General features: G+C 44.3%; 1 protein-coding gene across 4 annotated transcripts in view; it reads left to right on the top strand.

The window, feature by feature from the left end:
- Window positions 1–15,127, top strand: part of mio (GATOR complex protein mio) — a 547,780-nt gene that overhangs the window by 49,528 nt on the left and 483,125 nt on the right. The gene's annotated exons all lie outside the window — the stretch shown is intronic.

The following is a 15,127-nucleotide window of genomic DNA, read 5'->3' on the forward strand; positions in this document are numbered from 1 at the left end:
CTGCCACCCTTGCAGATGTCCTTGTTTCCTGCGGGATTGTTCAGTGATAAAAACTAATGATACCTAAATATCCCAATTGCAGCAAATATATGTCAAATCAAAGTACGATTCTTTAGTAAAGCATACATTTCTAACCTTTTGTAACCATTAGGCCTCAATCGTACATGTGCTTCCAACCAGCTCTTTGAGATGATTGCCCCGTGTTGTTAAGAACGATGATTTTCATGCTATGCTACTTACCCACAGGTGCTTGGCCATGAAGTGAGCAATACATTTAAAATAAGAAGAAATGAAGAAATACGAGGCAGTATAGGACTTGTCACATTGCTTAGTACGTGTGGACAAGAGCAGATGCACCTGCGCTGGTTTCCCTTACGCCAAATGCGCAGGAATGAAATGGACAAATTTAGAGCATTTCATTAACCACCTTCACATAAATTTGAAAATGTGCGTCGAATTTTATAATTGCAAATCTATCATGTTTGTTTTATTTGCATGTATAGTGTGATCATTTGCTCTTAGTACCAGCCATTGTCTTGGTTCACCTAGCCACTGCTCATTGTATAGCTGACACAACTAATTTTGAACTTCAGATGCATGCACAAATTTGACATAAACATTGTTACAGCGCAATCACATGCAGCCACAAGTATGAAGGACGGAACACAAGCGCTTGTGTTCCGTCCTTCATACTTGTGGTTGCATGTGATGGCGCTGTAACAGTTTTTATGTCAAGTATGCACCAACTCGCCCAGAAAGAAGTTTTAATGAAGTACCTTTCTTGTTCAGTGGGCCCTTCCTTCTGTGTTCTTCCAGCTTCTCGCATTACTGTCAACTAAATTTTATTGACGGAAGACGGATACCTTATATAAGGGGAAAGGCAGAAGTGAAGGGGGAAGGGAGTGATACAATCGGGGAAAAAATGACAATGCGCATCGATGAACGAATGTGCCAGCAGTCAACGGAACCAGGCGCAGAAAAAACAAGAAAACGAAAAAACTAGAAAAACACTATCAAAAGGCAAGGGATACTAACATACATTGAAATCAGTAAGCAGTCGCTTCCAAAAAATGAAGCTCTGCTGCAAAAAGGGATACAGAAGGGGTTTTACCCAGTTTTACCTGAAACTGCAGTTTTACCTGAAATCTACTTTTATTGTTTATGACAACCTGCCTTTTTGCAGCGCAACGGTATCTGCATTGGGTCCTGCGTGGCTCCAATTCTGTGTGATATTTTTTTAGCAAAGGTAGATAAACTTTTAGATAGGTCTCTTTTGGGGGGGTTCGTTTTAGAGGTTTTTAGGTACGTAGATGACTTTTTAGTGCTTTTAAAAAAGCAGACGGCCTTCACCTACCTCTCTACAGTAGGTGAAGTTTTAAACGCATTTGACAAGCATGCACTTGGGCTAAATTTTACCCACGAGCTACCTGACGCAGATGCCTTACAGTTTTTAGACCTGAGACTAACCTTTCATGAAAAGCACGTTTGCTGGGGCTACTTCCCTCGTGCCAAAAAGGACTTGTTGCCAATGATTCAGCGCATTCCAAAACTGTAAAAAGAGCTATAGCGTCACACTGTTTGGAATCGTCTCTTCAGAAGTCGTGCCCGCACCTGATGCAGAAAAGTTTTGAGAACCAGGCCAGCCGACTTTTGGCGGCGGGGTTCCCCCATTCGGTCTTGATTGCACTGTCTCAGACCCTCCTTCAGAAGCTAAAACTAGGAACACGAAGAAAAGATGACCGTCGGAAGACCGAAAAGCCTTTGGTTGTGCTGTACCTGCACAAGACTTCGCACAGTCTCAAGAAGGTAGCCAACAGGCATGGGGTTTCCGTTGTTTTTTCGGCACCCAACAAGCTGGCACAGTTATGCCCACGCATCTGCAACTCTAAAAAAAGAGGTTGTCAGCTAAAACATGAGAAGCCGTTCATCAAGTGTTCCACAGGAGTGGTCTATGCCATTCCCATGAAGTGTGGAAAGGCTTATGTCGGCCAAACCGGCCGCCGCATTAATGAACGCTTGGGGGAACATGCCCGAAATTTAAGCAACTTAAAGGACAAGTACGCACATTTGGTCGCGCGCGTAATTGAATGCATAGGATGCGAGGCTCGTTTGGGAGAGACGAAGATTCTCGGCAAGAGTGCCGACGCGGCGGCGCGCGTCTCTTTGGAAGCGTTCCACATACACAAATATGGCAGCAAGTGCGTAAGCACCCCTTCTGTATCCCTTTTTGCTGCAGAGCTTCATTTTTTGGAAGCGACTGCTTACTGATTTCAATGTATGTTAGTATCCCTCGCCTTTTGATAGTGTTTTTCTAGTTTTTTCGTTTTCTTGTTTTTTCTGCGCCTGATTCCGTTGACTGCTGGCACGTTCGTTCATCGATGCGCATTGTCATTTTTTCCCCGATTGTATCACTCCCTTCCCCCTTCACTTCTGCCTTTCCCCTTATATAAGGTATCCGTCTTCTGTCAATAAAATTTAGTTGACAGTAACAGCGCTTGTGTTCCGTTCTTCATACTTGTGGTTGCATGTGATTGCGCTGTAACAATTTTTATGTCAAGTATGCACCAACTCGCCCAGAAAGAAGTTTTAATGCATGCACAAAGTTGACTGCATTCAGCTTGTCGGAATGACAACCTTGAACAGAACCCGTGAGTGCCTAGCATAGGGTTTTTTGGTGGAGGTGGCCAAATACCAACTTTTTTAAGTGCGAATAGCAAATATCCAATACTTAATCAAATATTGAATAGTCAAATGCAGATGTATATATTTATGGCAGAAATATTTGTTATGGTATAATTGGTGCTTGTACTGGCTAGTGAAAAAGAAAGACACCAAACTATCAGGGCAAACAAGGTCAGTTTTAAACTCAATATCACCAACTGGCATTCTAATAACTGCATGAAATACCGTAGCCTCTCAAAATATATGAAACCTGGTTGGAAAGAAATTTCCCAAGGATAAATAGATGCTTTATGATTAGGTTTCCAAAAATGTTACATAAATGATTCTTGAAAAAAAGAAATTGGAAGTTGTGGAAGAAAAAAAAAACTGCTGAAGGACTTATCTGCTGTAAACACATGAAAAAGATAACCTTGAGTACACATTTGTGTAATTGACGATCCAGTTAGCAGTTTTCCAAACGCATGCCTTTAATAGTTCGGGGTGATTTTAAGGTAGGGGTACCATGGAAGCCATCTTAAAGGGACACTAAAGGCAAATGCTAAGTCAAGTTAAAGTGATAGATGAGTGCTAGAGAATCTCTAAGGTCAGTATTATCGTGAACAGAACTTTAATAATCGAGAAATTGAGGTAAATGCACGACATGATTAGAGACTCCCCCGGGACATTCAAGCACTTGCTCGATGTCGAAAGCACTCCTCAGTTAAATTCAGTCACCAGTACTGATCTACTAGTTGCAAAAAATATCCTTGTATTGTATTATAAGATGAAATAAAATGCTACTTGTCCAGTTCTGTTTCATTTTTAGAAAAAGAACTCAGTGAAATTACCCTTGACAACAATGCGTGTAATCGAAAGGTTTCGTTGTTGCTCGACTCTGCACCGCCCACGCTTTTACGTTTTGGTAGTTTCATTATCGCGTACTGCTGCGCTGGTTTTGCTGGCTTACAAAACTCGTGAAAACTGCAAGGAGCAGAGAATTCAACTTCAACGTGAATGGTCTACGTCACTTGAACAAAAAGCAGCTGCAGCGGCGAATCCACTCCTCTGTCTTGGCTCGGTACCGCCGTTTGTCGGGCGCTGTTTTACTCACCGACGGCAGCAGAGGGTGGTGACGGCGTATGCAACGTGACCACTCCCCCGGTTGGGTGGTGCAAGATTTGGATTTCGAATAAGGTATTCTGACCCTTCAGATGCCATTTTCTTGTAAACTAAGTCTTCTCTTGGCATGAAACAAGCACTGCGAGGTTTCAGGGATGGTACTTAAACAGTCTACATCGACTTAGTATCTGCCTTTAGCGTCTCTTTAAGGATAGTTCAGATTCAACCACCAAGCAACGCCAGCCACTCATGATGGAAAAGAATATTTGTTGCCGATTCAACACACATGTGGTGACGGGGGATCTGCTTTGGTTGAGAAAGGCGTCTCTCCCACCCTACTGCTCAAGTTTCGTGAGTGATGAGTGCTGCCCTGGAGTGCCATCGTTGTCGTGTTGCTACGCACAGTGTCAACAGGAGTATAATGTACTGAACAATGGCATGACTCATTCCTTCTCACCATGAAGCGCACTGCTCATCGCTTGCGTCAATTAATGTCTATTTTGTAGGAAAAGTAACATGAGGCAACAACACACAAGAGAAAATCACTTTCATCCATATACCCCAAATGTGTCCACGGGAATCAGAAATGCCCAGAGCTGATCATTGGGTTGGTCTCCTCCTAAACCTGTCTTTTGGGTCACATTCCCGACCATCGCAATGCAACTGCCTTGAGCAGAGGGTGAGTGAGCAATTTTATTTGTGGTTGTGACACAAAAGGGAGAGTGTTCTGCTGGCTGGACCGTAAGGGCCTTGTGGACAGCTGACCACTGAACGTCAGCCAGCAAGGGATAGGGTAAACAGCTGTGGACAGCCGAAACAAAGTATAGAGAACAACAAAGTGAACAGAAAAGGAGCTATTTACAGTGTTTGTGTTGTTTATAAATGCTGTGGAAAGCTCCGTGCTGGCAGCTCTGCCCATCGTATGCATAGGTGCAGCCAGGTGTCAAGCACCGACGGCTCCAGAAAGCTGCACAGGCTGTAATGAGCTGCGCGGCTGCAGTAGACTGTTCAGCACCACCAGCAGACATCGTATGACCAGACCTGTCTTGTTTCTCAAGGCGTAGAGTGTCATTGGCTATGCAAACTGTGGACAAAAGATTGCATATGCGTTTTGCCTACTGTCCCTGAGCTACGCTGTTCTAGTACGTGAGGAAAACAGCACAGTCAAAAAGCACTACTGTAGGTGCACCTCTTCCCAAGGAGAGCATGTACAGTAACTCTAAGCGTTGCACCCTTGCAGCGCTCCCTGTGCAAGTGGTGAAGTTGCACGTCAGCCTTGAACAGCCTGTAGAAGCATCTCGGAAAAATAAAATCTGCTAAAACTGAATAAAATCTATGAGAATATCTATGATAAATAAAAAGCAAATCACACATGTGTATATAATAGCACTTTCGAGCACGTACAGCACATACAAGAAAGTGTGATGGTGGCTATCACATTTTACAGATAGTGCATGTATAGCAGTAAAAAAAAAATCATGCGGATACCACACACTGGGAATCGATGTAAACAAAACTTTCTGTGCTATTGGCTTTGATTGACGAAATAATTAGTGGCGATGTTGACAGCGAATGCTTAATCTCTTCAGTGTTTAGTGCAATACGAGAGCGGTGAGCTGGTTTTAAACGTTGCTGTGCATTCACCGCTGCTGTTTGTCTGCTTAAAGGGACACTAAAGGTTACTATTAAGTCAACGTGGACAGTTGAAATACCATCACAGAAACCTCGAAATGCTTGTTTCGTGCCAAGGAGAGACTTATTATAAGAGAAAATGCGTTCTGAAGCGTCCGCGTACCTCTAGCACAGTTCAAATCGCCCGCCCTCCGATCGAGGAGTACTGACATCATGGTCTCATAGTGACGTTGCGCCATCGGTGAGTAGAACAGCGTCCGCAGACGGCGCTACGGCTTTTCTGCGCAAAACGCAAACGTGCGGCCAGAAACAGAGCCAAGATAGAGCCGACAGCAGAGCGAAAGCGGGAGTATGGTGGCTAGCGGAAAGAGAAACGAATTACGTCCCACATTACGTCCCACGGCAGACAAAAAGTCCGTTTTGCAGCGAGCTCGCAGCGTGGTCGGCGTGGTCTGTGAGAAGTGACGAGCCTTTTCGCACTCGCAACAGGGCATAAAAAAGTGCGAATCGACGCAAAACTCGGCCTAGAAACGTGCTTCGCCACAGCCAGGGCTCAATACGACCCAAGCTGGCACGACCCAGATGTCGTTTCCCGCACTGCCACCAGGCGCCGCTACTATACCTCAAACTCCAGCGCAAGACGCCCATAAGCTGGTACTTTATTCTATGACGCAAACTTCGACGCTCGTCGCAATGGACCCTGACACCGACAGATTGGCTCGCGATGGTGGGCTCAACTTCAGCGATTTGAGCACCGGCGAGCGCGACCTGCTGCTGAGGGCTCGCACTGCCGGCGTCGTTGCGTACTACGACGGCGGCCTCGACACCGGCTCTCCGGAGCGGGAAAGCAACGAGGGCTTCCCACGACATCACATGGACGTGGCATTCTCGCTGCTTGTTCCAAATGAAAGTTTCGCGAGCCAGCAGAACCCTCACAGCACGACGCGATAACGAAACTACTGAAACTCCAAAGTGTGCGCGGCGCAGAGTCGAGCGCGCAGAGTCGAGCGAAAACGAAACCTTTCGAACACCCATATTACTGAAGGGTAACATCAAATGTTATTTTTTCTTAGAATCGAATAGACGTAGACAAGTAGCATTTTTTTCCGTCTTATAATCGAATGAAATGATATTTTTAATACGAGTAGTTGAGTATTAGTAACACAAATTATGAGGAGTGCTTTCGTCATCGGGCTAGTACTGGAATGTCGCTGGGGGGTCTCAAATCGTGTCATGCATTTACCTCAATTTCTCGGTTACTAAAGCTCTGTTCGCGATTACATTGACGCCTTAGACGTTCTATAACATTGCTCTACCACTTTAACTTGAGTTTCTGGTAACCTTTAGTGTCCCTTTAATACACAATACACAGAGTGAGGTGTGTTTGCTTGAGGCATGATTGTGCGCCATTAACCTCTGAAAAGGTTAGCATAGTCATTGCCTCTCATGGCACACTGCATCGTGGCAGAAGTGTCAAAGTTTATTTGAATTTTAGGGCTGTATGTGGCCAAAACCATGACCAGATTATGAGGCATGCCATAGTGGCACACTCCAGAATAATTTTGAGCCCCTGGAGTTCTTTAATGTGTACCTAAATCTAATACACGAGCGTTCTCGCACTTCAGCCCCGTCCAAATGTGGCTGCCATGGTTGGGATTGAACCCGCGACCTCAATCAATGCAATAGCCACAGAGCTACCGTGGCGGGCACAGAAATGTTGATTTGACGTGCAGCTGCTTCCGTGGGGTCACCTGGATGCTATGGTGTTTAATGCAGCTTTACGTCTGCACGTTGTGTGTCAATTGTCTGCTTGACAAATTCGCATGTGTTTATTTTTCAGAAATAGCAGAAACGTACCTTGCTTAAACATACCACAACTTAAATTTATAGAGTTCATCCGCAACTGCTGTCATGTCTAGTAGTGGTGTTCTTACGTCTTCTAGAGTCACCTTTTTCCTCTCCCCTCCCGCCATCTATATGAGCTGTGAACGAAGACTGGCAAGGCTGTTATTTACTTGTTTCATGACTGTGTCGGTTCTACCCATTCTCTGCCTCCTCTTCCTTTGTCCTCTCTACCATTCTATCTTCCTCCTCCCCTCTCAACTGTTCCATGTTAGTATAAAAGTGGGTGGTGCAGTTTCTGCAATGTTTTGCGTGGGGTCATGGATAATTAAAGACATCAGAAGGGTATCGTGGCAACACCGAGAGAACTGCAGTGGACATTTTGACGACCGTAGATGGAAAAGTCCAAACGACTTTCTTGCGTTGCCTTTCCTCTTTGCTGCGCTCCTGCCTCCTGCAATGTATATACACGCTCTGAACCACCACCCCCGCATGGGGTGCAAGACACCGACAGCAGTAGCAGTAGCAGCAGCAGCAGTGGAAAAGTTGAGGGAAAAGACAAAGAAAGCTTCGCTTTAAAAATCATGAGCCATTCCACTTTGTGAAGGTGGTTGACCAGCGAAGCTGCTTAGCACCTGACACAGAGGTTACACATAATTTTGAACAAACTCGTTTGTTGGCTTGATGGGTGGTCATCGTGACAAAAGATATGCACACTCATTTAATGTCTTGATCGGTGGTCATTATTTCACTTGCAACTGCAATCACATTCTTTAATTATGTCAAATCTATGCATGTGCGCCGCTGGGTTGTTAGTTTGGCCGGATCGGTGGTGTGGCATTGCAAGCAATGCAACACGAAACACGTAAGCCACTCCCTTTTCAGTACCAACACATCCACATCACCCACAATGGCAACAGGGGTAGCGTCATCGCACCTAATTCACGCAGAGTAGCCATGAACCTTATGGGCCTCTGAGTCATTGCATCTTTTGCTTGCTTATGGGGGTATGAGCCATTGATGATGACAGTTTTCGACATGCTTTCCTGTAGGTTGTATGCGTGATTAGAAAGAATTTAAGCACTGTTCACTTCACTTTGCTGTGTGCCTCTGCATTATGGGGCTATGAGTCATTGCATTTTTTGCTTGCTTACGGGGGTATGAGCCATTGATGATGACAGCTTATGTTCACGGTGAACAAAAATGCACGAAACCCTAGCCATATACAGCTTTGCTGTAAAAAGCCAGTTGGTTAAACATTATCTCAATATGAATTGCAGGCTGTGTGTGATCCCCGCTCCATCAGCGCGTTAGTGCACTCTTAAAGATGTTACACTGCGACACTGCCAGTTCAGATGGCCTGTATTTGCACGTCATCAGCTGAGCAGTGCAAAGGAATGACAAAGTGAACATGTGAATTAAAAATGTACCTCACAGTATAGGCAGGACCCCCGTATCTAAAAGATGGCACATATAAAAGAGGGAGTGTAATTAATTTAGGCAGCCTTTTCCCTTTTTTTCTTCCAGGAAACTGGAGATTGAGGTTAGTTCTTCAAGTCTGCATACCCAAATGACATAAAACCAAACCGATGTCCTGAAAAAAATTGATAGTACTATACAGAGCACACAAATGCTATACATTGTAAGAATGAATATTTTATTTTACATTGGGTCACATGTACTGTTTTTGCCCCATTTTCGATACACAGCATTAACCAAGTCATTGCCTCTACAAATGTTTCATTAGCCAAAAATAATGCGCACTCATCACATGCGACGGCATGTATTTCGTTTGCAGTGTCGCCTCGGGTTCCAAATGCTCTTTGCACAATCATTTTCACATATTGACATGTGTACTTGTTTATCTTTATCGGGTGATTGCGTTTCGCTATCTAACAAATCTTATTGCCCAGTGCACGTCGCACCTGTATGTATCGGAAGTTTCTTGAATGTTATCGGTGGTTCCATCCACTGTCTGTTGTCGCTGAACTTTGCGTAATCTGATTGCATGTATGCATGACTCGAATTGTGTAGTACTTTCTGGAAGACACGTGGGCACCTTTGATGACACCTTTGATGACTCATGTATATAAGACGACTCGCTTGACCCGCTGATCAGATTTTGACGATCGCCGGCCGTGTTCACAGCTATCATAGTGCTTTAAGTGCAGCCTGTTTTTGTGGGTACAGGTTTGCACAATAAAAGTTAGTTCCATCATTTACGGTATTGCTACTGTGTTCTCTACCGTCACTACTATGTGACAATATGACTTCCATCAAAATGCGACTGCCATGGCGTGATATCGAATTCGCGACACTGACAGCAGCAGCACAAGTTTCTCTCATTTGAGTAGTGTTGTTTATTATTCATGTTTCACGCAGAAAGTGCCTGACAAAGGAATAAATTTAATTTCATACAACCATAGGAATGAAATCCTGGGGGGCCTGTGTGCGACAATTGAACACATATGTGTACCATGCACGGTCCTCTCTGTTCAGAATAATGGTGCATCTGTTTCAGTATGCTGTATGAATGTAATAACTTGTCAATATTTCCTCGTCCTGTGAACAAGTCCATGAGAGAAAAAGAAAAGCACTGTCAAGTGCTGCTGTGCATGTGACAGAAAAGACGATTCACAAAAATAGGTAAAGAGGAAGCAAACACATGCTGACATCATCATGCTGTCGTTTAACAATCGTCATCACTTTAGCAATATCATCCGATTGTCATCATGCCATCATCACACCACCTTCATCGATCCATCAACGTCATTCCTTGTTCATCAATCTATCATAATCCTGTTGTCTTCATTCAGTTGTGATTCTACTGCCGTTTTCACACCATAATTGTCATTCTGGCATTGTCATTGGTTGTAGTCATGCTGTCAGCTTCATCTATTGTCTCATGTTGTTGTCATGCTGTCATCACACCATCGTCATCATTTAAGATTCAACATCCCATTGTCACCATGCCGTCGTCGTTATATGGTTGTCGTTCCATCAGCGTCATTCTTTCTTCATCATTCCAATCATTGTCACTGTGTTGGCGTCATACAGTCGGCGTCATTCTGCCATGCTCATGGGCAACCTTGGAAAGCAAGTACGATAGCCAACTGCGAAGATCTCGAAGTATGTTGCATATAGCCAAAGCAATAGAATTAGAATTAGAATTAGAATTTAGAAATTATACTTAGAATTACCACTTATTAGAAATTAGAAATTAGACTGGACTTCATATGCGGATCGTCGGGGCTCCCATAGAGCTCACTTTTTCTTTTTTCTTTCTTTTTTAGGTCAGCACTATCGTCATAATCACTATGCAGGTTTTTTTTTTGGTTGCTATTTTGCACGTCGTGGGTCCACTGAGCACGTGTGTCTTGAAAACGTCTCATCTTTGTGTGTTTGTGTGGCTTCGCATTCGTGTGATCGGCACCACCTTCTGTGCCATTGCGAAAGCCCAGTGGTGCGAAGAAACGTGGTTTGTTTCTTCGATCACTGGTGAATTCTGTTGGCGGAGACTGTCAATGCGGTGATGCTCTTGTTGAGTTCTATAAGGTGATGATGTCACTCTTGCGCAAATTCAAGCAACTCTGATAGCCTCCAAGTGCAGTATAAGAGAGGGCATCATTATAAATTTGTTAAGGCTGCCCTAAGCTTAGTAAACTTTTTTTTCCGCTGCTATTTCAGTAAGTGAGCAATTTAAACTTTATGGGGGAGGATTAAAGTTTACCAAGGAATTTCCTCAGAGACGCGTAATTCAGTTTCTTGACATTTCCTTGATCTTCGAACAAAATCATGTTCGTTGGTAGTACTCCCCAAGATCTTCGAAGCCGTTGCTAAACTTTCAATCCAAGCATTCCAAAGTAGTAAAAAATGGAATTTCCATGTCGTGCCTTAAGTCTTTCCTCACCAGATCCTGCATGCACAAAATGAGCGCAAGTTTTAATGTGCAGGTCCGGCGCCTATTAGAAGCAGGTTATCCTAGTGTAGCAGTGGCCACTGTGGCTGAGCACCTAAAGAAGTCGGGTTCGAGGGGGACGGACGTGATTACAGAAACCAGTAACAGAAAAAAAAGAGTAGTGGCTATTCCGTACATTCATTCAGTGTCGCACAGGCTTAAAAAAGTTGCAAGAAGATATGATGTTAATGTTGCTTTCACTGCTCCCAATAAGCTAGGTAAGATATGCGCTGCCGTACAGAGGAAAAAGGAGCAGGTAAAAAGCAAGAAAAGAACAGATATTTGTCCAGTGAAGCTCAATAAGAACAGTTTTACTGACTGTTGTATGAGTGTGCTTTATAAAATTCCCCTTAGCTGTGGCCAGTTCTACGTAGGGCAAACGGGACGGTGTATCAATCAGAGGCTAATGGAACATAAAAGGTCGTTGACCGGTGGATCGCCTTCTAATCTTTCCCTACATTGCCAAGATTGTGACTGCACGCCAGAGTTAGATGAATGCGCGATATTACACAGAAATAAGAATGAAGATACATGTCTTATGGTAGAGGCATGGCATATCTATAATGGTGGAAGTGCATGCGTGAGTCAGCCTTCGATTACATTACATAAGGAAGAGATTAAGTGGCTTAACAGTTATCTCTCATGTAGACCGGCACATGTACCCGACTGACCCGTGGTGATACCATTCCTGAGCTTGCGCAGATGAGTTTTGTGTCTTCTTTCTTTTTTCGCCTTAGTGCTCCCTTCAGTTGATACAGTGAACTCTCACTTGAGTGAACTTCAAGGGACCGAAGGAAATAGTTCACTTAACTGAAAGTTCACTAAACTGAATATTCACTAGACCAACATAAGACATGGCATACATAGTCAAAAGTTTGAAGTGCAATTCATGAAGCAAAAGACATGGCATCCACAGTGTTAGAAATGTGTGAAATGGAGTTTGTACATATCAACAAGTACAAGGTTCATACAGTTATAATGCTGCCTTTCTCATTTAGAAAAAAAGAATGTTATCTTCTTCCGCACTTGTACTTTTAAAGCACAGGAAGTAACAAAACTGTCCAAAGAGTCAATGTTTTTGTACACTTCTTCTGGCACAGCTTGCTGTTGAGATACAAAGTCTCTCAACTTTCCAATGTACCCTACAACCTCAGCTAGAGGGCTTGAAACTGGCTCGGCAGTTGCCTCTTCTTCGTCTCTTCATCGTCTCTTTTTCGAAAGAAAGAGACGACGACCATGCCACGACTAGGCGGTCGGAAAAAAACACACACCACGTGGTTTGTGGTGTGACAGATTGCCGCTTTGTTCTGGCGGCGTTGTAAGCGCCAGCGATGTTACTTTGTTCATGGCCTTCGAGATTACATGCTTGCTTGTTTTGTGTGGGCGATCTCGGAGGCCATGTCTCGTTGCCGTTCGTTTCCCGCGCCGCCGCTTTGTCCCAGGGGCGCTGTAGCACCAGCAACCTTACATTGCCGCTGGAGCGGCGGTTTGATGAGGGTGGGCATCGGTTGTGATCGTAAAAATAAGCCTTGGTCCTCTGAGCGAGTTCGTTAAACTGAAATACTGACTGTTCCGAAATTCGTTTAAGTGAAACACTTCTGCATAGAATCTATAAAAAAACTGCCGAGGATTTTTAAAAAGTTCGTTATTCTGAAATATTTGATTAACCGACATTCGTACAACTGAGAGTTTACTGTAGTCGGCGTTCATGTTGTCCACTTCTCTACTCTTGTGTGCTGTCTGCACGCCTCACCTCTTTTTTGCATTATGAATCCTTACCAACTAGCTCTGCTTTCTGTCGTTCTATGTAATTCGTTCTTGTATATTTTCGTTTGCGTTTCTGGAAATTGTATTGCCAGCACGGCGGAAACAGGGCCGTCAGTTGTTTCCATGTGCGTAATGTACAAAGCACGTCTGACTGATCGGAGACGGCATTGCTGTAGCTTAAATGAGGCATAGCATTCTCGACGTCCTAGCGTATAGGACTGAAGCGTTCCCGGAAAGCTAAGGGGCCCATTCCCCCATTTCATCCGTCTCATCAGCTCTGGTATAAGTGCTGTCCAAAGCTGTAGAAAGGTCAAAGACACATAAGCACTGTGAAGGTCGTCTTCTTTACGCCAGGCTCAGAATCGTATTGTTCTGGCAGCCTGTCTAGCCACTCTTAGTATTTACCCAGGAGCGCAAGTTTCGGTATATATGCAAATGACAGCAAGCGGCAGGTAGAAATGACTCGGCTCAGGGCTTCTCGGTAAGCACTCAAACCTTTTTTCTTTTCCTTCGTCCTTTTTTCCCACACGTCGTAAGTGCTGTTCAAATTCGCCGAAAATATATCGTGTATCTAGGCGCGTTTATGCCCGCATGCATGCGTGAGATTCCGGAACCACATGTTAGGACCAATGATAATTGACACTATATTGTGCAACCTATGGCGATCAGCAAAACCCACCAATGGTGGATAAATCAAGGGATCTCTTAGGCATGTAAGGCCCTCTGGGCTGGACTTCTCTGCGATAAGGTAGCCTCGCCACCTACAGGATTATCTGACTGAGCTATGTCGGATGCTCGGTTGCCATAGTCGGAAGTTCAAATCCTCGTCTGAATTTTTTTTTTTAATCTGAGGATGATGAGCTTGAATTTCACCTCCTCCAGTGCACTACATCTCCAGGCTTGGAGTGGCGCTTGACGAGAGCCAGTCATCATCATCATCATCAGCCTGGTTACGCCCACTGCAGGGCAAAGGCCTCTCCCATACTTCTCCAACTGCCCCGGTCATGTACTAATTGTGGCCATGTTGACCCTCCAAACTTTCTAATCTCATCTGCCCACCTAACTTTCTGTCGCCCCCTGCTGCGCTTCCCTTCCCTCGGAATCCAGTCCGTAACCCTTAATGACCATCGGTTATCTTCCCTCCTCATTACATGTCCTGCCCATGCCCATTTCTTTTTCTTGATTTCAACTAAGATGTCATTAACGTGCGTTTGTTCCCTCACCCAATCTGCTCTTTTCTTATCCCTTAATGTTACACCTATAATTCTTCTTTCCATAGCTCGTTGCGTCGTCCTCAATTTAAGTAGAAGCCTTTTCGTAAGCCTCCAGGTTTCTGCCCCGTACGTGAGTACTGGTAAGACACAGCTGTTATAAACTTTTCTCTTGAGGGATAATGGCAACCTGCTGTTCATGATCTCAGAATGCCTGCCAAACGCACCCCAGCCCATTCTTATTCTTCTGATTATTTCACTCTCATGATCTGGATCAGCAGTCTCTACCTGTCCTAAGTAGATGTATTCCCTTACCACTTCCAGTGCCTCGCTACCTATCGTAAACTGCTGTTCCCTTCCGAGACTGTTAAACATTACTTTAGTTTTTTGCAGATTAATTTTTAGTCCCACCCTTCTGCTCTGCCTCTTCAGGTCAGTGAGCATGCATTGCAGTTGGTCCCTCGAGTTACTAAGCAAGGCAATATCATCAGCGAAGCGCAAGTTACTAAGGTATTCTCCATTTACTCTTATCCCCAATTCTTCCCAATCCAGGTCTCTGAACACCTCCTGTAAACATGCTGTGAATAGCATTGGAGAGATCGTATCTCCCTGCCTGACGCCTTTCTTTATAGGGATTTTGTTGCTTTCTTTATGGAGGACTACAGTGGCTGTGGAGCCGCTATAGATATCTTTCAGTATTTTTACGTACGGCTCGTCTACAGCCTGATTCCGCAGTGCCTCCATGACTGCTGAGGTTTCGACTGAATCAAACGCTTTCTCACAATCGATGAAAGCTATATATAATGGTTGGTTATATTCCGCACATTTCTCTATCACCTGATTGATAGTGTGAATATGATCTATTGTTGAGTAGCCTTTACGGAATCCTGCCTGGTCCTTTGGTTGACGGAAGTCTAAGGTGTTCCTGATTCTATTT

This window comes from Dermacentor andersoni, chromosome 2 (genome assembly GCF_023375885.2).
Source record: "Dermacentor andersoni chromosome 2, qqDerAnde1_hic_scaffold, whole genome shotgun sequence".
Lineage (NCBI taxonomy): Eukaryota > Metazoa > Arthropoda > Arachnida > Ixodida > Ixodidae > Dermacentor > Dermacentor andersoni.